A 9,545-nucleotide genomic window follows, 5' to 3' on the forward strand; every position below is an offset into this window, starting at 1 on the left:
TTCAACGCGATATTATTGGGATATAAACACATCACTGTTGCGTAGCTGTTATTGTTAATAACCGTATTTCCACTGATGGCACATGTAAGTGAGTCTTTTTTAAGGAAAACGTTTCGAATATATATGCATGCATGCAGTGATTTAAACAGTAACCTAAACACAACATTGCTGCTCTGCAAAGGTAAAATACCATCAGAAGAAATGGCTAATTCGTCTATTAAATTGATGACGAAGAATATAACTTTTTAGTTTATGTTATACACGTCTTATATATGTCTGCATACGATTTGACGTCTACATACTCAGTTGATTCCGATTGCTACAAATGAGTGAAGTTCCTAATTTCGTAACGGTTGGACAGCGTGTTAGGCCTATACATGCTCTATATTTACGATGACTAGAATGAGGTGATTATTAATTTTTTGTAATTACATACTATCCATAGTAAAGATTGCTTATCTGAATGAGGGTTGATAACTACGTACTTCTCAATGCACACCTTATCGTGATTTTTTTGTTGGTATGGTTTATTGTTGAATGATAGAGTGAATTTTTGCTGTCGAACTGAGAAAGTATATTCACAAAATAAACCCAGGAAAGTGTAAGCACTTGTAAAGGCTTGAAATTTTTGATGAAGATTTACTCACTCAACGGGTAGTTTTAATGTCTGTTTGTACATAAAACTGGCATCTTGTTAAGCTAAAAGTACAATGATTGGACGCGGTTAGTGTCCTCAAAGAACGCACTCCGCTTGAAATATAATTTTGTACTCAAGTGCGTTGACTGAGAGTTTAATCCTTTTTTGCTTAACCTCTCCATTTCTAGAATATTTCTAGAGAGGATAGTCTTCGAGATCAAAAATGAGAAGAGTTGATGACTGGTACAAAACTTGAAAACTGTCAGTAGAAGGATGCACAATTACTGCACATAGCTCGAAACTGCAGGTTCCCTGTAGGCTGCAACCGAAGAACATCAACAATGTTGTAGCTGATCAATAAAATCATTGATTTTATAACATAGCATAATATGGATTCCCAACATAATTTTTCAAACCGGGTGTTATTTTTAGAAGTTTTTCATTCGATAGCTTTCGTTGTGGTCATCTCACCATATTTTTTATGTCTTGATATCACCATTTTTAGAACTAGATCGAACTTACTTTGGTTCGGTGAAAATACATAAATAAAAAGTAATGATTAGGATTGAAAAGAAACTGAGCAGTCCAAAGCAGTTTGTGTGCTCAATAATACAATCCCGAACATAGATTGGCGATGACGCTGCAGGCCTAGGCTATTGTAAGATTGATAGGCTGTGTTATATTGTCAGTTTGATTTTAAGAAGGTGGCTTGGATGAGGCTAGTGTGGGATCCGTCAGTGACTGTTTAATTTAATCTGTGAAGTGTTTTGTGGACAGTGTCAAATAAATTATATAGAGGGTAGTATCTAACTGCAGACAGTGCACACCGTTTCGGCCTTCCGGCTTCCTCAGTGCAGTAGGTAGGCCTACACTGGGTATGGCCGCGGAGATATATACCTCTTTGTATAACGTTTTTCCATTTGTAGACTTAAGCTTCAAAAATGGTAGGCTACTACCGCCAACCTTGCCAAAGTGCTCAAACTGCAAGCAGTGAGCTTTGCGCAATGCACAGCAAGGTGCTTCCAGTATCTATATTCCTCCAAAGTGCCCCTATTTGCTAGCGAATACGCAGAGTCCAAAAAACTTTCTAGAAGCAAAAAAGCGAAAACTTCAAATCTTGCTAAAGTGCGAACAACCGCAAAAATACCTTGCTTCGTTTCCGTTTTTAACTTTTTTACTCAAATAACTGGAAAGGTTCCCAAAACGATACTAATGATCATAGGTGTACGAGTCGGGGGTGCAGGGGGTGCAATCGCACCCCCAATCTGTCGAGAATTTGGGCAATTTTTCATATTTGGGCAAGATTTCACACCTATCTATCCTCCTTACTCTTCAAAAGGAGAATTTTCGGAAGATACAAATAATGCCAATTGCCAACCAACAAAGCTTGAAGTTGATATCTGAATTCTACACCGTGGAACAGGATTTCCTGGAATCGTAATATCAACTGTTTCACCAACTCACTCGCAACAGAGAAATCAAAACTGCTGTACAATGTACAAAATTCCTAATTTCAAATGGATTAGATAAAACTATGCCCCACTTTGCTAAAGCTGCAAAAGTTCTTGCAACAGTTCCTGCAACTTTATGTTCAGCTGAGAGTTTTTTTTCCGGATTACGACGATTGAAGACATATCTGAGATCAATAATGGGCCAAACACGACTGTCAAACTTAGCTTTGTTGCACTTAGAAAGAACAACAACAAATAAAGTGGATGTCAATCGCATTGTAGATATATTTGGACAACGAAGTTGGCGAAACAAATACTTCTTTTAAATTTGTGTAGCCTATACCACCAGTCTACCACTAATCAATACTTTCTAGTTCAGTTTTGCAGTTTTAGTTTTGCACTTTTAGAGCCATGTACTGGTAGTACTGGATTCTACTGGTTCGTTAGTGTAGTGTCAATTACTCCCTTCAATTGTCTTTTGATGAATTTGTTGTTTTGCAAATTTGCATAGCCTAATGGTATACCGTACCGCATAGGCGTAGCCAGGGGGGGCGAAAGTGGCCATGCTCCCCCCAAATTTTCAAAGATTGGATTCCGAAGTTGAGCCCTTTGTTGAAAATATAATAAACAAAATTTGTAGAAATTTATAAAGTTTTTCAAGACATTCGGCTATTAACACCCCCAAGGATTTGTTTTAGACACACCACACCAATAAATTTTGCAAATCGTAAATCGCGCAAAATTTACGCGATTTACGTTTCTTTTAACTAATTTGTGGATCAATTTCAGAATGGCTTACTCTGTTGGGTTTTTGTGTAGTTATTGAGTTTTTGTGTAGCTGAGTTTTTGGTGTTCTCTAATTTTAGCCGCAGTTTTTGCCCGTTCGTGTGTAAGAGCTACCTTTAATAAGTTAATAGCTGTTTTTCTGCTAATAAATTTCATACAAATATTACCCTAAAAGTGTTTTCAGAATGCGCTATAATCCATTATTTGAGTTTAAATTTGCAAAAATTTTCCGGGGGAGCATGCTCCCGGACTCCCCTAGAAGTTGAAAAAACGCGTGCCTTCGGCACGCTCTAACCCCCCCCCCCACTTTTATTGCTTCCCTTGCTCAACCCACCAGGATACACCACCGCACATCAGGTGGCGATGGCTTAATCAAACACTTTGTTGTTCTCATCATTTCATCAAATATTTGGACCCCCCCCCCAAATTTTTTTTCTGGCTACGCCACTGCCGTAACGTACTTAGCCTATCATACCAGTGGTTTTGTGGGAGCCTTGTCAGTTGATGCTTTATGCTGTTTTTTTAAGGCTATATTATTGCCTTTTCTTACATGTGTAGTACTTTTGTTTAGGCCAGTTGATTGTATTTGGGCAAGAATTCTTTTGCACCCCCAAAAAATATGCTTCCCGTACACCTATGCTAATGATAATGCAAAGATTGTCTACTTCAATAACATGTGCACAGGATGAAGAAGATACCTAAACAGCCAATTCATCTGGTCCAGATCTTTACTTGATTTGGACCAGAAAAAGTAGCTGTCTGGATAACTGACAAAATTAGTCCTCTGTAATCGCTTCTCAACAGATCTTTCTATGCAGGCTACTGCATAAACATAACCGTTTCCTAATGTTAATCCAGTGTTTAACGAATAACGTCATCAACCGATTGTGAAATTATTATCATTGGAAATTTTAGACTTGCCGGTTTTCTTTATACAATTTTCAAAATAACGTAAGTTACGATGTTATTTGTGCTGCTGGAGAAGACAGATAGGCTATTGGCAGGAAGGGAGTCTGGTTCAATGGTCCTAGTGATACGGGCTATTCCGATCAGGATTCCGATCAAGTGATGTCTTGAAAAACTCGATGATTTGATTGTCAAAAAACGCAATTATGGCTCATAAACAGATTAGATTAAACAAACTACAAAGATTAGCCTACAATAAAATTATTTTTGCTTCCGCTCTACAATGATGCGCATATAGGGGTTATATCATTATCACTAAAAGTTATCATTAAGTTATCATTAAAACTGAAGAGTGTAAGAGAAAGCTGCATATATTTTTCATTGGCAGTGGATGACAGGGTTATAGGTGAGTTGTTCGTAAACAGTTGTTCGTAAAACAATTGTTCGTAAACAGTTGTTCGTAAAATTAATTCTTCGTAAAACAATTCTTGGTAAATCATTTCTTCGTATGCATCTATTGTTCGTATAGTAAATTGTTCGTAAACCGGAGATAGGTTAATTGTTTGTGAACAATTTTTCAGTTGTTACTCAGGGGCGCCGGAAGCGGGGGGAAGGAGGGCATCATGGAGGGACAGGGGGGCAATGGTGTCCTTTTAAAGTCATGTAAGCTACTGCACATTTTGCAATCTAACAATTTATTCTATTCGCTTTTAGCCTAATTATGACACAGGCCAACAAATAATTTTTGGCACAAATAAAGGTGAGAGTCATTTTAAAGTATTTCAAGGCCCCTGATTCCGAAAATGCACTTAGTTTTTTAGAATTGGCTCTAGTTTTCGAGATATTCAACAATGAAAATATTTTTGAAATCGTTAATCAAAAGCTTTCAATCAAACGCTCAAAATAATATTCACAGCACAAATTCTGCAACACAGTAGGCTAGGTTACATCATTATAACATAGCATGATGTCCTTCTTTGTATACCGGACACTTGTATCATTACTCGATAGTGAGCTAGTAGATGAGCATTATCGCTATGTCTTATCTTAAAGGGGTACTAAAGGAAAAACTTGACTTTGCGATTTTCCACGTTCTTTGTGTTTAACATACTACCATAAAACGATTTTCAATAAAATTTTACCCCATTGCGGTCTGACCACCATCGTGCGCGTGCTTTTGTCATAGCTGTCAAAACGGGAGTTTGCGTGAGCAGCGAAGCGTGCGACTGTACAGCCTACGTCATAAAAGCTGATCGAGCAATATTTCTTACTGCGGCCGATTTAACTGTATGTATTCTCTTATTAACCTGAGTTTCTATGATTACAAGCGGTAGTTTTTATACTTGGAGAATGAAATAATGTTTTGTCTAGTTCAAATACTGCATTCAAAGAAATGGCATACACATGATTTTACACAACCAACCAACTCTACATAGGCTACTGTGTAAATTCACGCTCGTCTGATCACATAGGCTACATTTCTTGGGAGCTACACCAAATACGCAGCTACACCAAAAAAATATGAATATTGTTTTTGTTTTATATAACAATATGTTTTATACAGACCTCGGTTGTTTTTCCATACTTTCGTCGAGAGATATATCAGTGAGATGGTTTAAAGAAAAATCTGGATCCGCTTTTTCGTTGTCTTCAAACGAAATGTTTTGGGTACCTAGTCGTGCTTTTTTCGGAGTGGAAGCCATAACAGCCAATGGCCTTCGCTTTTTTTCTTGTAGGTTGCAAGTCACCCCGACACTATTTATTGACATGGTACACTGAATTTCTGAGAAATTTTTTTTTGTTAAATAATAACCTCTTCTATAATAAAGCTGCTATAAATATACGTGTGATTACCATGACGTGCAAATTGTACATATAATTTTTCATTTCCACAAGGCTTCAGTGTTCCCTCTAAGAGTCTAAGGTTGATTTAGTCTGCAGAGCTTAAAATTCTAATAAGCATGTCTCAACAGATTACAGTGTTGTAGATTTTGGACTACCGTTTGGCAGTAATACGCTGTTTCACAACAATTCTATTTCACAAACCAACAAATGTGCACTTTATAAACTTTTTGTACAACAAATTAGTATTAAACATTCCTTACTTTTTGAAGCTTTTTTGGGCTTAATTGTAGCTTGGCATCCTTTTGACAGTGGAACATCACAATCCGATGTGTCATATTGAGTTGCTACATCACAAGTCAATTTGGTTGCAGCACACTTGTCAGTTTGACAGGATACGTCAGAATGAAGGAAAACCTAATAGTAATAGTGCAACAGTTAACATTCTGCAAGAAAGTGTATATTGCTAAAAACTGCATTTCTCTTCCACCAATTAGTAAGCCATAATGAAATGCTGAGCTTCAAGCATTTTGACAAATTTCAACTGTGTGGGTTTTATTACTTTCATCCGCCGTTTGTTACTACAGTATTCATGAATAATATCTTGAGGCGCTTCTAAAAGATTTCATAGTAGGTTACGATTAAAAAGTTGTGTGACAAAATGGCCCGCGACCGCAAACAGGTTCGTTATCCCTGGTGTAGATTATGCTATGTCTATGTTCATAAGAAATCAGCATTACGTCATCCATCAACAACGTACCAATGTTTCATGTGTATCTAGGTCATCATCCATTCTCACAGAATCATGTGCTTCACTGTCACCATCTGTACTCACAGCAGTATCACTATTCTTGTGAGCAGCAATGTCTTCAGCTATCCACTGAAGCAAAAATATCAAGTAATAGGAAAATAGTTGCTACATGGTAGTGTGGTAGGTATTGGTAGGCTCAAGGCCAGTGATTGTCAACATGCTGCAGCCTTAGTTAACTGCTGATACCCGGATGCACCCAAATTCGTACCCTGAACAATTCATGCCCTCAACTCATACCCTGAAAAGGTCGAAAGAAAAAATTTAAAAAAGCTGAAGACACTGATCGGAGTTTAATAGCACAAAGCCGAAGACAGAAGTCGCTGATCGGAGTTTTCGCAAACAAAATTGAGGGTTAGGGTTATCGGAAGCTGCGGAAAAATGTTTACGGAAACTGCGATGAGTGAGGGTTAGCGGAAACTGCGATCAGTGACTGTAGGGTCGTTCAGCAAACACGGGAAAAGAAATGCTTATGTAGTGACGTCATGACCGGTCAAATAGTGTTTCAGATTCAAAGACCGGAGCCGGTCAAATAGCCACTGCCATACAATAAACTATAAAACCAACATTACTTCATTAACTTGACGTTTTCTATAAGCTGGTCGCCAGGAAGAAGTCAAATGTGATCTTTCAGCTGTTGCACTACTTCCTGGTGGAGAAGGAAAGATTGATGGACATGCACCAGGTTTCAAGTAAAGTCTTTTGGCATATCCCATTTTGAATTGAAGAAGATTGTTGAAGTCTGCTTCTTGAAAATGCAGACCACAAATTCTGTGGTTTGATTTTGGTCCACTCCACTTACTTGTGGTGTTGACAAATTTTTTCCATTTCCTTTTTTGCGTACTGTCTTTGGGAAACTCAAACATACCAACTTCAGGCTTATGCAATGCTGTCGTGTCGCAGCCAAACACAACACAAAAGTTAGGCATAGTATTTTCAACGGTATAGCCTATATGTTGCAATATTGTTTCTACAATAGTCAGCCTATGCTGCAATATTGATATTATGGACATTTAAGTTTTAGCAATGCTACTACATTTATACTACCGTACCTCACCTTTCTCGTAACATTGCTACTATTACTCAACGAAATATCCTAGAAACTTAAAAAACGTGTAAAACTATCCTATAAAACTCCTTTCAACGCAACACGTCCGAACTTTGCAACCCAGCGCGCGAAAAGACTTTTGATATTGCTGGAGGCCCTGGAGCTCTTGGCATTTATGACGTATACTCTAGCAGTGTTTCCACTTTTTGGTCATTTTGAAAAAAATAAAAAATAAATGAAACATTGGACTTTGGGCCTTGCCAGCGCCCTTGAAAACAATTTTTTTTCGGTAATTTTTTTAAAAATGTATTCTTGAGTGTTCAGTTTACGCATTTTAATGCTTAATTCCAGTTTGAAAATTTCATTTAGTAGGCCTTTAAAAGTTTTAAAAAAATTGGCCTTTTAGCAACAAAAGTGCCCTTTTTCATAATCCTGCCCCCCCCCCAGTCAAAAATTATTTCGGCGCCCCTGTTGTTACTCGTGCAAGACATTTCTTTTGAAAATGCTCAAATTTCCAATAAGTAGTTTCTTGCCCTTGTGCGTTAAGTGCACTATAATCTTTGTAATAAAGCTGGCCATCATACAAAAGTTTTGGATTTTCTTTTTCGCTGCCATTCTGAATCAGGGACTATCTACACTCTGTCCGCTCGTCTACAGCACGTCACATCTAGCACATCTCTAGCATATACGCTACCCTAATTAATTGTTCATAAAGAATTGTAACTGTTTTACGAACAATTAGTATTACGGTCAATTGCATGCACGAAGAAATGCTTTACGAAGAATTGTGTTACGAAGAGTTAATTTTACCAACAATTATTTACGAATAATTGTTTTACGAACAACTATTCATGAAAAAAACGTTGGACACCGCATATAGGCAGTCATATGTGGCCCCTAATAATAATAATCAATTAAGTTAGTCTATAGGCCTATATAATCAGCATAAGAAAAGTAAATGTCCAATAGGAAGGATAAGGCTAGAGATATTGGATTCTATACTAAAAAATACTTTATTGTAAATAAAGAAAAAATTATATGATAAAGATAAAAGGAGAAGCAGCCAACGGATACGCCACAAGGTAAAAAAAGTACCAAACTTCCTGGACTACCACATCAATAGCCTAGAGCAGCGGTTAGCAAAGTCTGAAATCGTTATTTTTCAACCTTTGCATAAAAATTGTTAATTTTATCAAGGCTTGTCCACTAAATTGTCGTCTCTTTGCTTTATTATGTTCGAATAAGGATTTTGATCATGAACTGCTACTGATGCATATTCAAGTTTGCTGGTTATCAATGGGAAAAGTGTTTAACCGACTGTTTGAGTTGCGTGATGCTGCGCGAGAGTTTCTTGGAGAAAACATCCAAGCTTGTTGCTCATTTCAACGATAGCTTTTGGGTTGCTGTTCATGGCTTACTTGGCTGACATTTTTGTACAACTGAATAAACTTAATTCTTCGCTGCAAGGAAAGCAGACAAATTTAATTACCCTCAGCGATAAAGTGTTTGCTTTTACGAAAAAGCTTTATTTTTGGAGGACAAGATTATTGCAGGCAACTTTGACATGTTTGATCAATTGTAGGCTACGAATTCACTGAAAAACCAAAAAAACGCTGAAATCAATAAACAACTGTTGATGAATTTTATTTCTGACCATACTCAGTCACTGCAGAATTTCAGAGTTTTTCATAGGTTTCCAGTCCGTGAACTGACCAGTGACACTACTTTGAATAATAAAGCTTTGGTAGAGAGTTTGCTTTGTTGAACCATAGAGAAATAAAACAGATAACCTTAGTGGGGTCAACATACTTTTTTTTACACACAAAAAATATAACATAATTAAAATAAACTCAAACGTTTTCGACACGTACGTGTGTCCTCATCAGGAATTAAATCTGCAATATAGATAAAATGAAAATTCGTAAGATAAATTATATGTTAAACCCGCTAAGGTTACTCTGTTTTATTTCTCTACTTTGAAGATGTTGCATTCATCTGAGAGTGAGCTTGATAAGATTTTGGATAGGCTACAAGCTTCACACGAGTATCAACAACTGTCTCAGAAAG

This window comes from Aplidium turbinatum, chromosome 11, assembly GCF_918807975.1.
Source record: "Aplidium turbinatum chromosome 11, kaAplTurb1.1, whole genome shotgun sequence".
NCBI lineage: Eukaryota > Metazoa > Chordata > Ascidiacea > Aplousobranchia > Polyclinidae > Aplidium > Aplidium turbinatum.